The sequence below is a fragment of the Geospiza fortis genome, unplaced genomic scaffold (genome assembly GCF_000277835.1).
Source record: "Geospiza fortis unplaced genomic scaffold, GeoFor_1.0 scaffold195, whole genome shotgun sequence".
In the NCBI taxonomy this organism is placed as follows: domain Eukaryota; kingdom Metazoa; phylum Chordata; class Aves; order Passeriformes; family Thraupidae; genus Geospiza; species Geospiza fortis.
In genome coordinates, this window is record NW_005054324.1 from 1,830,337 (window position 1) to 1,846,665 (window position 16,329).

Genomic DNA, 16,329 nt, shown 5'->3' on the forward strand with positions numbered 1-16,329 from the left:
CCTCGCCGCGGGCGGCCGGCGCGCAATGGTGGCGGAGGGGAGTGTCCCCGCTACCGCACTACCCGGGCCCCACGCACGCATCGCTCTCCTCCCTCTCCACCCCCGTGGTTTAGCAGCAGGAGAAGGAAAGGAAAGGTTGTGGATGGGACGAAAAAATAGGGAGCTGCAGTGGGTTGGCTTACCTGATCCGTGAGACCTTTAAACCAACTAAAGTCTTTGAGGGAAGGGCAGCTATGTCTCTTCCTTGCTGGGGGTGCTGACTGGAGGAGTCACCTCTCTGTCCCCCTCCCCTGTGGAGAGGTTTGGGGGAACATTCTGCTGCCAGCCATTGCTTGACTGCCTTGTTTTCAAGGCATGTTTTCAGACCTTGTGTGAGGGTAGACACTCAGCTAGGCCCAGTGTTTTGGCACCTCTTGGACACAGTACTGGAGCCCATCCTGACCTGGGTCTGCCCTTTGCCATTCCAGGTGGGTACTGAAGGCAAATCCTGTTCAGGATTCCTTCCGGAGGAAGGTTTTGGCAGCTGAGCTGAACCCACTACTACAAAGGCTCAGTGTTCCCCACCCAGGAGCATCCTGCACTGCCCCTCTCCAGGGCATGTTCCTCACAGTCTTGCTGTACTGCTTTGCCCCGGCAATGGGGACCTACACCAAAACAAATCTAAATCTACTGCCCTGTGGAACCAACTTATCTATTATAAGCTGACTTTGCAACACTGTTTACTCTTCAGCCACATAGAACTTCCACCAACAGCAGGCTCCTTTGAGCCTTGCCAGGCTCCTGCTTTCACAAGGCTGCCTCAAGTCTGCTGAACTAAATCCCTTGAACCAGCACCAGAAATGGGCCAATGCCTTGATCAAAGACAACATATTCTTCTATGCATGCTGTACCTAAGGATGGAAGTAAACCCATACATGAAATTTTTCTCCTTTACATCACCAGAAGGGGAACTGTGATTAGTAGAATGAACTACAATGTAAGGTAAACACATACGGAACAGAGCAAGAAGAAGGCAGCGTATAGGATCCACTACAGGGTACATAAAATCCAGTTAAACAGATGTTTTCTGGTTTCGGGCTTGTTTTTTCTTTCTCCTTGAAAATGAGCTCTCCTGCTCAAGTTTTACATTTTTATAACTATAGTGTGTGCTCACATCACTTCTATCACTGAAGCTAAGCTACATTGATGACACATAGCCTAAAAAAACTTGTTTTTCTCGGTTCTCAGCACTCTTAATACCATTTAACTTGTTTAGGACAAATTGTTGCTTGCCTTCTTTATTGAAAGCAAAGTAACATACATTACTCATAATTATTTATATAAATTTGGAAGATTATTTGGTGCTTTGCCTTCAAGAAACACAACAAAAGTAATTTGTTTCCTATGAACTCTGTCATACTCCTCTCTAAAATGGATTAAAATACTGAAGTTTTTAAAATTGCTTGAGGATATCTTTTACTGATTCCTGTCTACCATTATCATTGCCAGTATTTCCCTATTGCATTAGAATCATCTGCTGTCCCTCACAGTTAGTTATGTGTCTCTGAGTTGGTGCAAAGCATGAACACAACATACTGTGTAAATACTGTTTTTAATGCTATATATGTCAGAGCAATGACGTAGCAAAGACTGCACCATTTATCTCTTGCTCTGCTGAGATCATGAACTGGTTTAGCTAATATTTTATCAATTACCAAGTGTACATTTATCAAAATAACAATGAATATTATATTAGTCATAGCTTGCCATTTCAGACTTGAGAACTGATCTCTCTTTCCTCATCTGAAGATAAATTTAGAATGATTTCTGAGAGAGATGGGAGCGCTCAATCTCAGCCAGCAAAAAATTAATAGAATAGATGGACCAGCAACCCTTCAGTTAAAAGCCTATCTCCAGACAACTAATATCCAGCACATCATCCACGTGCTGGAAGTAGTTTGATCTGCTGTCATGGTCAAAAAGATGACAGACATGCTTTTGAAGGAGGAGTGATCTATGTTTCTTCTTTATTTCATGAAATGACTCATCACAACATTTTGAAAATATTACTGATGTTTGTAATCATATGAGACTATACTGCATGTTTGTGTTTTCTTCCATCTTTCCCCTAACGACAGCAACAAGGCTTATGGTTGGCATGAGAGCACTAAAATCCAAATTAGATATTGCCAGTCACTACTGGGAGTAGATTCTTGTGCTGCACAGCAAGCACTGTGTCATCAGTGGTGGTGGTATGGTCCAAATGTCTGTGAGGTTTTGCTGCATGAAAAACACTTTCACACTGGGGATCATCTTCAAAGCAGAAGATGTTTTTTTCCTTGATTGTTACTACATCACTGTACAAGGTCTTAGTTATTCTCTGGTTATTTTTCTTATGCTACTGGCATCCTCTCTCAGAACTGGCTCTAAACCCACAGTAATACTGCATCTACACACATTAGGAATGACTTCAAGTGAGGGACTGCATGACTTCATGACTGCTGTCATAGTGCATGGTCATTTCTATGCCTTCATTATACAGGGTAAACCAGCTCTTTAATGCATGTCTAAGTCAGAGCCCTTCTAGGAGGAGAAATTGCCTTTGCTTTTACAGACAATTTTATCACTACAATAAGGCAAAGGAGTTGCTTCTCTCAGAGGAAGGTGCTCACTGTTTTACTATTAGCATGTAGCTGGCAAACTGAATACAATTAACTATTTTTCTGCTGTTTCAGTTTTATTTGGTCTGAGTAACATAAAGAAAAGCCCAAGCCTAGGAGCAGGCCTTAAGTGGATTTCTTTCCTAGGATTAGAGAGCTGGCACAAAGCAGTGGAATGTGTCCACACCTTACAGGATGCAGCTGCTGAACTGAATGGTGCTTATTCCCTCCATTAGCACACAACTGCAGTGACAGAAAATGCCTCCCTTGGTTTGCTATTGACAGGGAAACAAATTGTGTGTCTCAATTGTACAATATATTGTGGCTTTCCTGCCTTGCAACTAACCATTTGTAGGGGAAAACAAACAAAAAAGCATAAAATAGTATTTATTTGCCTTTATGAACAAACAAACAAACAAAAAGCCTGTGTCTGAATTTAAAGCAAGGAGGAGATATTGAAGTCCCAAGATAAATTTTTGCAGAATATTAGATTTTTGAGGAAAAGTAATTAATCACTGTATCATCAAAATCTTCCCTAAAGGTCATACCAGTGAAAACTTAAGATATTTCTTCCATCACCCTCATCTAGGACACATCAAGCCAAGCCAAACAACATAATTCAAATACTGCACTGATTCCCTCTTCAGGAAACTTTGGGTTTGAAGACCTATGAGCAATACAGAGCATATGGATAACTCTGAGCCATTGACTTGGGTTTTGTGAAGAAGGGCTTGCTTTCTCTGAAAGATAGCACAGCACTATCCAGGTGAAATTCAATAGCAAAAGAGAAAATATTCTAGAGGGTATGTTGGCTGCTTCTGGGGATCTTAAAGTAACACTAAAAAGAAGTGAAAAGGAGGCAAAGTCAAAACACTGAGAACAAAATAGAATCTCCAGTAGACATTCAAAGAAGAGAGGCTTTAATTAACTATGCAGAAGGAGCACAGTTAATAAAGAAAATGTTGGACTGATTGATTTGTGAGCATAAATTCAACAGTGTTGGATATTACTACAAGCTAGTCATGTGATTCACCTGACTGGAGTGTTGAAAACTGTCTATTATCTGCTTAGAAAGGGACAAGTGCACAAAAAAAAAAGGGAAAAACTATCAAAATAGAATGTTCTGAGTGTCAGCATAACTGACATTTCAGGAAAGTTTATTTGAATGTTTATGTGCTGTGTTTTAATGTTTAAAACATAACATGAAGTATTTAGTGCCTACTGCAAACCTCACATCATACTAAAGAACAAAATGGCAATATCCTCAAGTATCTTTTACAAAAGAAGAGACAGCTGCTATCACTGAGGCTTTGCCTTGAATAACATCATTTTGCCATTACTGTAATATCCTGTAAATATCTAAAAATTATGGGTGATAATTCAAAAAGTTAACCCTGAGCAGAAGGATTCTAAATGAAACATCCTTTTAACACAAGAAGAGGCGAAGCTCACTCCAACTGGAATCTAAAATTTTAGTGTTTGCTGTGCCAAAGTTCTGGAAATCTGAGCCCAGAATGGAATCTGGAAATTAAAAATTGGTACAGCTTATGAATTTGAAACATGTATTTTAGAGAAGTCTTGAAGCCTATCTTATGCAAAAAGATCACACACTGATTTTCTTGGAGTTGAAATACATAAGCTTTCCTATGAGGAAGAAAAAATACAATAACTCATTTGCTGTCAAGACAAAAAAGGAGTGTGTACAGCTTTCTAAATACCAGAAAGGTATAGAACAGTTAAAATTATCTAGCTGGAAATGTATTAAAATATTCAGAAAAGGTAAAATCTTTCTCTTATTTCTCTCTTTCATTCATCTTCTCTTACTGGTGGGTACCAGTAAGGAATGTGAAGGAAATGCAGAAAAGTTTTCTAACTGGAGCAATAAAGGTATAGGAATCAAGGATTCTCAGAACCAGTTTCCCTGAGCAGGCATGATGACTAATATACTTCTACAGGCATCAGTACTTCCAAGCAAAAACTCCACGATTTTTTTTCTGGACATGGGAGAAATGCTTGCTGCTGGATCATATTGGCTGTAGTGGCAGGAGGCAGGAGAATTCATGCTGCAATTGCCAGACATGGAATAGTCTGTTCCTTTACTGGCAGGATTTATGCAGTGATCTGCAGTGCTGGGAAGTGCACTACCTCATTTTGGAATTTAACTCTTTGCCCACAAATCACCACACCATGAAATTAATATTTTTCAGTGACTTTATTACAAAATCTCTTATCTTTTTTTTTCTTTTTTTTCTCTTCTTTTTTAAAAATAATCCGTTGATTGCTAAGCCTACTGTTTTAGCTTTTCCTTATTTTCATTATACAAAAGGTTAATTTTAAAATTGCCTTATGCTGCTGACATCTTATGAATAAAATTGGATCACTGAATACCCCCCTGTAAAGATGAAGCTGTACCACTACAAAATGGACCACTGTATCCTTGCAAAAACTCACCTGGAACTGGAATGCTAGTGCACATAGTGGAGGCTGTTCCTCCCTGCCAAACCCTCCTGTTGTTCTGAGATCTCACTGCAAGCTCAGTGCCATGTTCAGGACTGCAGCACATGAAACAGCTTCAGGAGGACCTTTACTCTGTAATTGTAGAACTAAAACTGCAAGGGAGGTTAATCAACTCATTGCCAAGAAGGGTGAGTCTCAGGAAGGTGGCAACTACCTTAGCACTTAGAGAGAACATCTATATAGGGGCTTGGTAATGAAATATTTTTCACATTGAAATGCTCCACTAGGGAAAAATTCCCTTGCTAATGACACAAAACTGCTTCAATAGGTTGTTAGCTCCATCACAGAACTGTAGAACCACAGCCCAGGAGAACTGGCTCCTGTGCTGATGACACAGAACAGAAATTATTGTACTGAGAAGTTAACTCCCACCTGGAAAACAAGCATTTGCTGGAATAAAGGAACAAATTTGCTTGCCTGTAATAAAGTGATGCACTTACTCACTGATGTAACTCAACCTTTACAATGTAACTTTATTTATACTCTCGAAGTTGAAAAATAATTTTATGAAAAGACAAGAGAATCTCTGTATGTGTGTGAGTGCGTGTATGTGTTTGTATGTGTGTTCCATGAACTGAACTAATATGATCATATTGCCAAGACTCATAGTGACCTGGACTAAAGGTAGGCAACTCATGTGTAGGTCCGTGGTTCAAGCTTATGGGTAAGAGAAGACCTGATGAATGTTTTAATCTGGGAAAAAAAAATCAGTATGACAGACTGATTGTGAAACCATAAGTAAAAAAAGCAAAATTAAAATTCATGTGGCACCCTGAATGTGTGCAAAATTCACTTATTTACATGTAAATGAGGCAGACAGAGGAAAAACAATGAGCAGGAGAGAGATAACCCTGACTAGTCTTTCCTGTCAAGCACAAGCATTTTTCAATATGCAACTGCACTGAAATCTTTAAGTCAGGGATTAGGGATTCTGCCTTTACGGTAATGTTTAAATTCTGGATATATGTAAAATTATCTGTCTTTAGAATTTTGCTCAGTGTGTCCCTCAAGATTGAGATTGTGTGGGATTGATCCCCAGTGTGTCATTTGCCTACCTTACTGGGAATTAAGTGGGAAATAATTAAAAGGATGAGTATGAACTAGCTTTGTTCCAAAAATAAAAAGAGTTTTTAGGCTCCTGAGTTTCATCAGCCCCCAAGTTTCATCAATAGATGATGGGGACTCTCTTGCCCTTTGTGCCTTGACAATTTCCTCTGAGATTTCAAGACTGAGCATGAATTCTAAGCCAAAGCTCTACAGAAGATCTATTGCAACCAGACATCTGTATGAATATGACTTTACAAAATATCTTGGGAGGCTGAATAATCTTGCTGCAGGACAAAGGCAGAAAAAAAAAAGAAAGTCAGTGGATTTGGAGTGAGGAATATTTACATAATATTTGATCTTTGTTATTTTAAAACAGCTACAAAATATGAGTCATAGAAACCTAGGATTGGATTGCCAGTTAGTCTAACATCTTCCAGATTCTAGAACACATATTACACAGTTCTGTAAATGAAATGATCACTTTAACATCAGAACTTTATTGCATTTATTTTTACTGTTCAAATAATGCTGAATGCATTAGGATTAAACCATATAAATTCTGAAAATTTTCTGAAAAAATTAAATATGTCCTGATGTTGATCACTTTTTGTTTAACGGCTATAAAATAACCACAATATCTTTCAGAGTCTTATTATATTTGGGCTTTTATTTTAAAGGAAAAGCAAAGATAAAGGGAAGATCATTGACTTGATAAGGCCCACAGAAGAGTTTGGAAACTGAGAAGGGAAATCTTGGAATAATGGTTTCCAGCTTCCTTCTCTTATTGAAGAGAATGTCTGAGTAAATGTATACATTTAATGAAATGAGATTTAGATGTCCCTTTGCCAAGATAAAGAGATTGAACTGGAAATGAACTGGTACTTTAAAAAATTGCACTGTCAAAAAAGAATGCTTTTACAGCTGAGGAAGACTTCATTTCAGTGAAGTTTGTGCTACTCTGTACTGTAGACACTCTTAAGATACAACAGTATTTGTGCAAAAGCACAACACAAGTACTTTCTTTAATTTAATGGATAGTTTTTCCAAAAACCATTTGATTGTGAAAAACATCAGCACAACATCCTGTCAGAGATGGAAAACTATTCTAATTAGAAAGAAACTTCTTTTGAAAACAAATTGTTATTGGCAGATAACAAGAGGATATTGGTAGTATTTCTGAAGGTAAAAGGCATCCCAGAGTATAAAACAATTAAGCATGTGCATTCAGCTTCTGTTTATTCTTTGAAAAGGCTTTTCAGAAATGTGACCTCTTAAGGGAGTTGTGTTTTGCAGAGATCACTCTAGAAACAACCAGGACAGAGCAGCAGCCTAGAACAAAGCTGCTTCTCACCCATGGCAGTGTGAAGGGATTGCTCCCCTGCCTTTATTGAGGCCCCTTAGGAAGCCTACAGGATGCTGGTTGCTAGGCAACTCCCAAAGCTGTGGTGTATATAGCATTAGGTATTAATTATTGTCATGGGCCTTTTCCATGGAAGATCCTGAAAAGATGCAATTAGACACACCACAGGATAAGTAATTTTTCATTCTGATGGACAAGCATTATTAATCTGTAGAAAATTCAGAATTTGATAAATTGTTCAAATGTGACTGACTGTGCCAAGCCTAATATTTGCTTTTTGTTGTGATGCTGTTTTGTAATTGCAGCAAAGGGATTTGAACAGCAATATGGTTACAGTAAGCTGTTTAAAGGTGCTGAACTAGAATATAATATTACTTCATTTGTTTCCCTGATTAAAGTGCTTAGCTCTTAACTGATCTTTACCAGCATTTTCTTTTGAGTAGTTCAGGTCAGTAGTTGAGCAAAAAAAGAAAGCCTTAGAACATGAAAGCAGTAAAATAAAATATTTAATAGCAGCTGCATATGGCAACAGAGAAATAGAAATAAACAAGAAATTAAATCTTGTGAAAGAGGCAAGTTTTAGTGTCTACCATGAGATTAGTTTCTGCATATCATTGACGACACTGGCTTGTATGTATTGGAAAGGACAGCTGCTCTTCCTTCTCTAGCATTACCTATCTAGCATTACAAGCATAACGGGATGTATTTGTGGTAGATTCCACTTCTAAGGGGATGAATACTGAGAATGGTTATACCAGATGAAGTTAAACAGGGTAGCCTAGAAGTTATCCCAGGTAATGCAAAGGAAAATGGAAGTCACACTGAGGAAAGTCATTACCTCAGTGTAATGACTTTCCTCAGTCATTACTGGTGAAATGTGGAAAGGTGAAAACGTAAACAGCAGCATATTGGAAATTCCTGTGAAGTGACAGTGACAAACTGTAACCAATGTCCAAGAAAATAAATTACTGTCTCTGTCTCAGAACAGGAACTAAGTAATGAGAAAATTAGAGTAAGAAATTATTGAACTTTTATCAATTAGTGTAAGTAAAAAGAGTGTTAGTTATTTTCCAGTTTAAGAAAGAAAATGAGACTGTGGGTGGAGAGGCTCAAAGAGACACTAATAAGAGGTTGTGTGACTGAAAATCTTTGTACAGACAAGGATGCCCTCTCTCACATCTTGGATACACTGATGTTTGTTCAGGAGCATGAAATGTAGCAAAGGGGAACAGAAACAATTTGGATTATGTGACGTGTAGATGCAGCACATGTCGGCGGATAAAAACTCTGACTCTGTTTCCTGAGCTCTGTCCTATTAGATGGATATGTGGCAGAAAACTGCCATGAATATTGATGGAAAATTTGCCACGAGATGCTTCAGAATTTGTAACACTAGTCAGACAGGTAATGTGCTGCTCCAAGTACCCATAGAGCACACTAGCCAGCAAACTTATGAGGTAGGCCACAAAAATGTTAAATTGGAAAATGACTGAACCTGTCTTCTTCCAGCAAAGAAGTCCAGACATTCAATTTCAATCAAGTGAGGGCAAAAGGCATGAAAATTTCACAGCTACCTCCATAACTGTTCTCAGCTCCAAAACATTACTGCCCACTTATTGAGGCCACTAATTTGTTTTTCTTTTCACTGCTTCCAACTGGAAAGAGCAGTAATTTCATTCACAATGTTGATAGATACACAACTGAGACAAAATTACTATCCTTTAGCCATTCACAGTGATAAATGTTCTTCTTTGAAAGCTAGACTAACCTTTTCTGAACCCTGTTTTTCAAGCATTGCATCTTACTAATAGTATGTGTACTTTTTAATTAAGTGCTATGCTAGGGAAATCAGTTATTTTTAAGACGAAAAGTTTGTTCCACAAAGGCATACTGAAGGCAGAGAAATGAAGAAATGAAATTAGTCTTCCTGAAAAAGAAAACTAACACACTGTAATTTTATTATGAATTCTATAATGAATGTGAACGCATATGTTGGAAGATCCTATTGTTCAAACAGATTTAGGAATATCTTTTTTTTCAGCAGAGATTTTCCTTTGATAGCACTTGCAGAGCAGGTGGATTTGCTGTCACTGCTGAGTTCTGAGGCACCAAGATGTGCTGCACGATAGCAGCCACAGATTTCAGGTGGGCTCAGGATATGTGTCTGCGCTAGAGCCCAGCCAATGCCGTTTGTTTATGTGACGGAATTCACACAGCAACCTACAAATAAGAGTGACTCACGTCCTGTCTCATTTGTAATACTGATTTTGGACTACAAGTTGCAATCTTATGAATCTTCATGACAACCTCCTCCTCCTTCTTGATGTGTGTTAGATCAATGTGTTTGTCTTTTCTCTCACTCTTCTGATTTGAAACATTAGATAAATGAACATGGTATTTATGTGTATTGATTTTCTCTATTTTTCTTACATTTTGGGGTATTACTTTGAATTACTTTGCACCATTTCTAGTCATTTGATACAGTGAAATGGGCCTGAAGTTATTTCCTGCTGTATATCTTGTTTACTTCCTTCATTTTTTTTTTGTTAGAAATAGCTTGTATTTGTTTTATGATTCTTTGATCAGTCCTTTTCATTAGTCAGCTATTGTATTTAGTTACATACTCTAACTAAAATCATCATATCATTTCCACTTCAGCGTCTGTCTGTGATGGCATTATGCTTAATTCAGTTGTCTTCAGCAATGTTTTCTCTCAGACCCAGATCTGTAAAGAAACCTGTTGCCTCATTGCCCAGCAAGCTAGAAGCTGGCTTTGGAGGTGCCCAAATCCAGCAGCAAAATCATCTTGGGTTAGGAATTTACAGTTATGAACTTTTTTTTTTGGTTTTTTTTTTTTTTTTTGGTGAAAGAGAGAGCAGGAGCAGGGCTTTTTAAGATTTGAGGCCTCAGTCCCATTTTGTTGATATGAAGTTCAGAGAACCTGAACACATACTGTTCTAAGTGTAGAGAGATATCACCTTCTTTTGTATACTTGAAGTTTGTCAGAGTTAATGTAATACAATTTTGTATTTAGTGGAGACCAGACTCTTGGGTGGTGTAAAAAATAAACAACCAAAAGAGTGAACTGTCAGTGCATGCCAGCTGCATGCCTGCTGACCCTGACCTACAATTTGCTTAAGCCCAGAACAGTATTTTTCAGTGACCTATTAAAAACAAAACAAAACAAAACAAAACAAAACAAAACAAAACAAAACAAAACAAAAAACAAAACAAAACAAAACAAAAGCAACCTAACAAAAAGAACTATCAAATATTTCAATTCAGTATTCCATGGTACTGGGAAATAAGAGCTTAAATCACTTGTCCCCTCAGGTTCACTTTTTCTTACAGCTCTACTGAAGGTCAAACTGTTATTTCACAAAAAGAAACATTCATGTACAGCTTAGCAGCAATATTATAACAGGAAAGATATAATTTCTTCCAAGAGTTGAGAGGAGCACAAATGCAAATGATAACTCCTACCCACCCTGAAAATCCTGAAATAAATATTTTTCTTCTCATCAGAAATGCTGCTTTGAGATGAGGCCTTGTAAAGTCCTTAAGTGCATTTTTAATGGATATACCTTCAATGAAACAGCTGGGAACATTGGTGGCAGGGGTAGAGATGGGCTCAAGTTCAAAATCAAATAACCTTTCATGAGATTGCAAATTTATTTCAGGTCTATATTAACTGAAGTGATAGAATCATGACATTCAGTAGCCGTACCTCAATTTCTGTCCCTGCAAACTCATGAGCCTTTCCACCCTTGAACCCCTCCCCAGTTCATGTGACTGAAAAATAGACACAGTGACCCTTAAGGAATTAACTTGCATTCATATTCCCCCACCATCAGTACAAAATTTACATTTTTCTAGTTGTCTTCCATTGATATGGAAGCATTTTCTACTTGCTTTAATTTCCTTCGCAAAACCTTAGCTCAAGATAATCTAGAGTTCCAATACTTTTATTGAAAACATGATTTAAAAGCAGAGGAAGTCACACATAATTAAATATACTGTCTGAAAAACATCTGCGTTTTCATACTCAGTCATAGCTAAGCTACATCAATGCATTTTATATTATTTGTACTGGAAGAACAGTAAATAATTTCTGGGCAAAATTTTGTTTTCATTTGCTAACTGTCCCATTCAGTGACAAATTCTTCTTGAATTCCCTCCTTGTTTGGAAACAGAGGCCTCCTTCATTATATACTCTCATAATCCAAGATCCAAGAGAACAAAAAAATCATTATAGTGCTTGCTGAAGGCTAAAAAGACAGATTGATGTAGACAATTGTGAAGTGTTTGCAGTACATAGAATTAGAAAAGCTCATTTGTCTGATTTACAGCTGCCTACTTAAAAGGTAGATTGGAACATGAGATCTGCCCTGTGCTATACATGTGTTAGGGTAAATGATAGCTAGGACCTCAAATAAAGAGAAACAGCAATAATGGATTTTCTGAAAACTTTCTTAGCCTTATTTTTCCCCTTCCTTTGCTTTTTGAGCCCTTGGTTTAGTTTTTAGGATCCTATACTTGTGTTTCTGTAAAACTAGCAAGCTCTGACTTTTTAACTTCTGTATCTCCTAGATTTTTGTTGCTGAGTGCTATACTGAAATCGTCTTGCTTTTCCACCTTTTTTCTTAATTACTGTTTACTTATGCTCTGTTTTCCCAGCATAATGGCATATTAATAAGCAGGAACACAGTACAGTTTGTCAGACTGTTCTAAATATTCTGGCCATTTTAGAAACTTGTTGGTCTCATTGGCTGTATAAAAATATAATGACCTACATGAAGCAGGGATGAAAGAAATGCAGTTGAAAATGATGCACTCACTGACGTAAGAAAGCCATGACTGACAGGAAATGAACCTACTCTTGTAGTGCCCAGATCACTATAGAAACAGAATAATCTTATGGCAAAATTCAAAATGCTAATCAACTGAAGAGAGGTACAAAGTCTGTGAGTGCAACAGAGAAGGAAAGCAGCTACCAGTGCCCCTGCTAATAAGGTAGTAAGGAATCCCATCACTTAAAATGCCATACCAATGTTTGTGATTCCAATTACTACACATGGGTGGAACGGAAAACTATAAAGCTTTTAATGGTGGGATTACAGTCAGTAACACTTCTATATTTGTTTCAGCTCTACTGTCACAAAGCAAGTATTGTAAACCTCATGTCATTCTCTGGAGATGATTGTGGTTCCTCTGTGTATATTTGTGTTAAATGCTAAATCCAATTTGAGTGTGGTACCATTCAGCCTCTTGTGCTTTCCTGTCACATGACATAATGGGAAAAGTCCTGCATCCTCTATGGAAATGAAAAGATCTGCTCTCTGAACTTCTGTGGAGATCCATTCAAATGTGATATCACTGAGTGAAAGAGATGGTCCCTTGTCAGTACAGATTTTTCAAATCTGAAAAGGTCAATGGATGCTTTTCCCAAGAGTTTTGATAATTTCTTCTGTATGGTCATAAAATCACCAGAAATATAAGGTAGATATTCAAGCGGTTGCTTCAGAGGAAGCTTAGTCAGAACAATGTAGAAGAAAGTGAATGGACTGAATAGAGTTAATGTCACATTTTAGAAAAAGAAGACTGATCTATGCTTAGGAAGTCTTTACTCTGAGGAAAAACTGAAGAACAGAAATACCTGCTAGTATTTGGTTGTTTTAAGTGATAAGTAAAGGTTAATTTTAAAACAGGGTTTCAATCAGAATGAATTCCTAGAAAGGGAGAGGAACTGGACTAAAATGTCTTTATAAGAGGGTTTAGCAGACACAAAGGATTTTTTTCAGAGAAGTTAAAGACAGACACTGTGCTGGACCATACTTGCTCTGAGTTAACCTGGATATTTTCCACTTAAATTTCTAGTGTAAGCACCTTGACTTTTTCAGTAATGGAACACTATGTAATTAAGAATTAATGCTAGAAAATCATGATTAATTTTCATTGAAATAAAATTTTTCAATATGCTGAGGGACACATCTTCACCATCTCCTAATAATAACAACTTTTAGTGATGGGTAAAATTACATATTTAAATAAAAAGAAGAGGAAAGACCCTTTGTTAGTTAGATGCCCTGGAGACAGTGAAGGGCCCATTATCAGCTGCTACACAAACAGCCTGTCAGTACACACACTGGTATATGAAGTAGAATGTTGTTCATGCTTTCTTCTTACTCTTCCATCCTCTCCTATGCTCATTTGGGTTCTAAATTTAATGAGATCTTTCCAAAGGGAGAGAATGCTGATGTGCCTCTATCACTCACATGTGGCTGAGCTTTCCAGGAGTTCACAGAGGTTTGAGCAAATAACTGGAGACACAACTGCTCTTCCTTCACTGTGCAATAAAGGTGGACCTCAGCCAAGTTCTGGCCAAATGTGAAGAGAATACAGGTAGGAAAAAAGGTTCCCTTTATATAATCTCATTTGACATAGCAGTATTATTTCTAGGGCAATGCATAGAATGTTATAATTTTGGAGATAAAGTGTGATTATTTCATTATGGTCTGAGTTGTCTTCAAAAAACTGATGGGATAATCTTTTATATAGATAGCCTGTACAATTAGCTGTCTTTTATTCCTTGTGTAGAAGAGCCATAACTGTGTATTTATTTGCCTGATGACATTACCAAGGAAGTGAGTAATGTCCACTCAACTCCTTTGTCACTTTATTGATCTATTTACTTTTAAAATTAATTGGTGGGAGGGCTTGTTGAAAGGCAGGTAGCACAAAGGCCTCCCAGCCCTAAGATGTCATTTTTGCACAGCACTGAGGGAAAATATTTCAATATTTTTGAAAATAACAATGGAAAACAATAATGGCTAGTGGTACTATGACTTGACTTCCAATTACACAGCATGAAGCTCATCACTCGAACTGAATCAGAAAAGATGCTGCCTGCCCACATCATCCTGTGATACTATTAAATCTAATAAGAATAATTGCAAGTCTAGGAATGCTTCCAAGTAATTTTGCTTAACGATCTTAAACTCTATGGAAGGGATGTCCACCTATTGCTTAATTATTTAATCTTTTAAAGGACATGTGCATAATGCAGCGGCTTATCTGCCCATCAGTACAACTCATCAGGAATGTAACTCTCCAATTGTTCTGTGCTGCTTTCCCTTTTGGCTTATGAATCCAAGCAAGGGATTCAAGCTGCCTACAGCCTGCTAGGACACTGGGTCTGTTCAGAGAGGAAATCACAATCACATTCTGTAATTCATCTGCCCTTGCAGATTACCTTCACTGGCAAAACACAGCAGTACACAAAAAGTAAAGCACCTCAACTGCATGTAGCTAGATTTGTCCCAGTCCTGTGACTTCACTGACAGCGGACGTGAACAGATGTCCAACCTCACTGCATGAGAGTGGCATGCAGAAGCACTCATTTTGACCTAGCTGTTCTGTAATCATGCTTGCAAGCCTAATATTATCAAATTTGTATGTGCACATATCTGTATTTATACACCTACATGTGAACTTGCAGGTTCTACATGTATACCTGAAAAATCTGAAAACTGAAAAAACTTGTTCTTGATGATGGGGCTGGGAAGACAGGTTTTACTGATTTTCTGTATCACACATTATACAGACATGTGATCCAGGCATACATCTTTGTGTATTTTGTATGTTGATATAAACACACTATATATTAAAGATCAAACATTCATAAAATGCTATAGGTTTGGCTATTAATCCCTCTAAATTCACTCCTCTGGATGTTCAGGTGGTGATGTGGATTCTGTGTGAATGACCACATTATGGGGCTATTCCAGCAAGAAGGGATGTATTTCATCTTGTTTCCTCTGATGTTTTTGAAAAATTTCAGTTTCAGTCAGATAAGGTGTGGGAGAAGGCTGAGAATTCTGCAAGACTGGAAAAGCATTTCCTGTTGTGTTCTTCTATACTCTTGATTCAGATGCCTGGAAATTAGGAAGCAATGTGGTTACACAAATTAAGACAACAGAGAATCAACTCATAAAATCAAAATGGAAATGTAATGAGCCAGGTAAAATTTAGTCACACAACATAAAAGGTATGCAATGTAGTCCCAGATTGACTTGTCTGAACAGGGAAAATAATTTCTGGGATCCCTTTGATTCAGCATTGTCAGAGTTGTTCCTCAGGTTGTTACTGGGCTTTCTTAGTCCTGTCTGCTTAACAGCAGGAAGGGCCATAATGCAAGCTCAGTTGTCTGAGCTCTGTTGGGATTTCCAAACCATGGACTCTTTCTCAGTCCTAAGTTCTGGCAAGTACAGTAATGCAGATAATCCACAGCCAGTGGAACTGGTGAAGCTGGGTTTCTTATGGGTCTGTGTAGTATAAGTGAATTAAGCCTATCCTTCAGAATACTCTCACCACACTCAGAACAGCCTCATGTCCCTTTGCCTCACTGCAGGGTTACCTGTTTTCAGCCTAGCTTCCCCTGCACTGAATGCTGCCCCCTCCCGAAGCCCTGTGCACTCTCCTCACACCACAGCAGTTCCCCAGGCTGCTGGTGCTAACACAGCTCTTCCCACACCACCACTTCACATAAGCCCAAGCTATTTTTTCTGCTTTTAGCTGTATAAAATAGCTGTATTTAGCCTGCTAAAATGTGGATGATAACTGGCCAGTCAGGACATGCCTGCTGATTGCCCAGCTGGATGCTGCTGAAAGCATCATGTTGCATTCTCTCTGCCCTTACCTCAGAGGAAGCACTAGTAAGGCCTCTCTTCTTTAATCAGCATCTATATTTCAGTGTAGACATTTGTT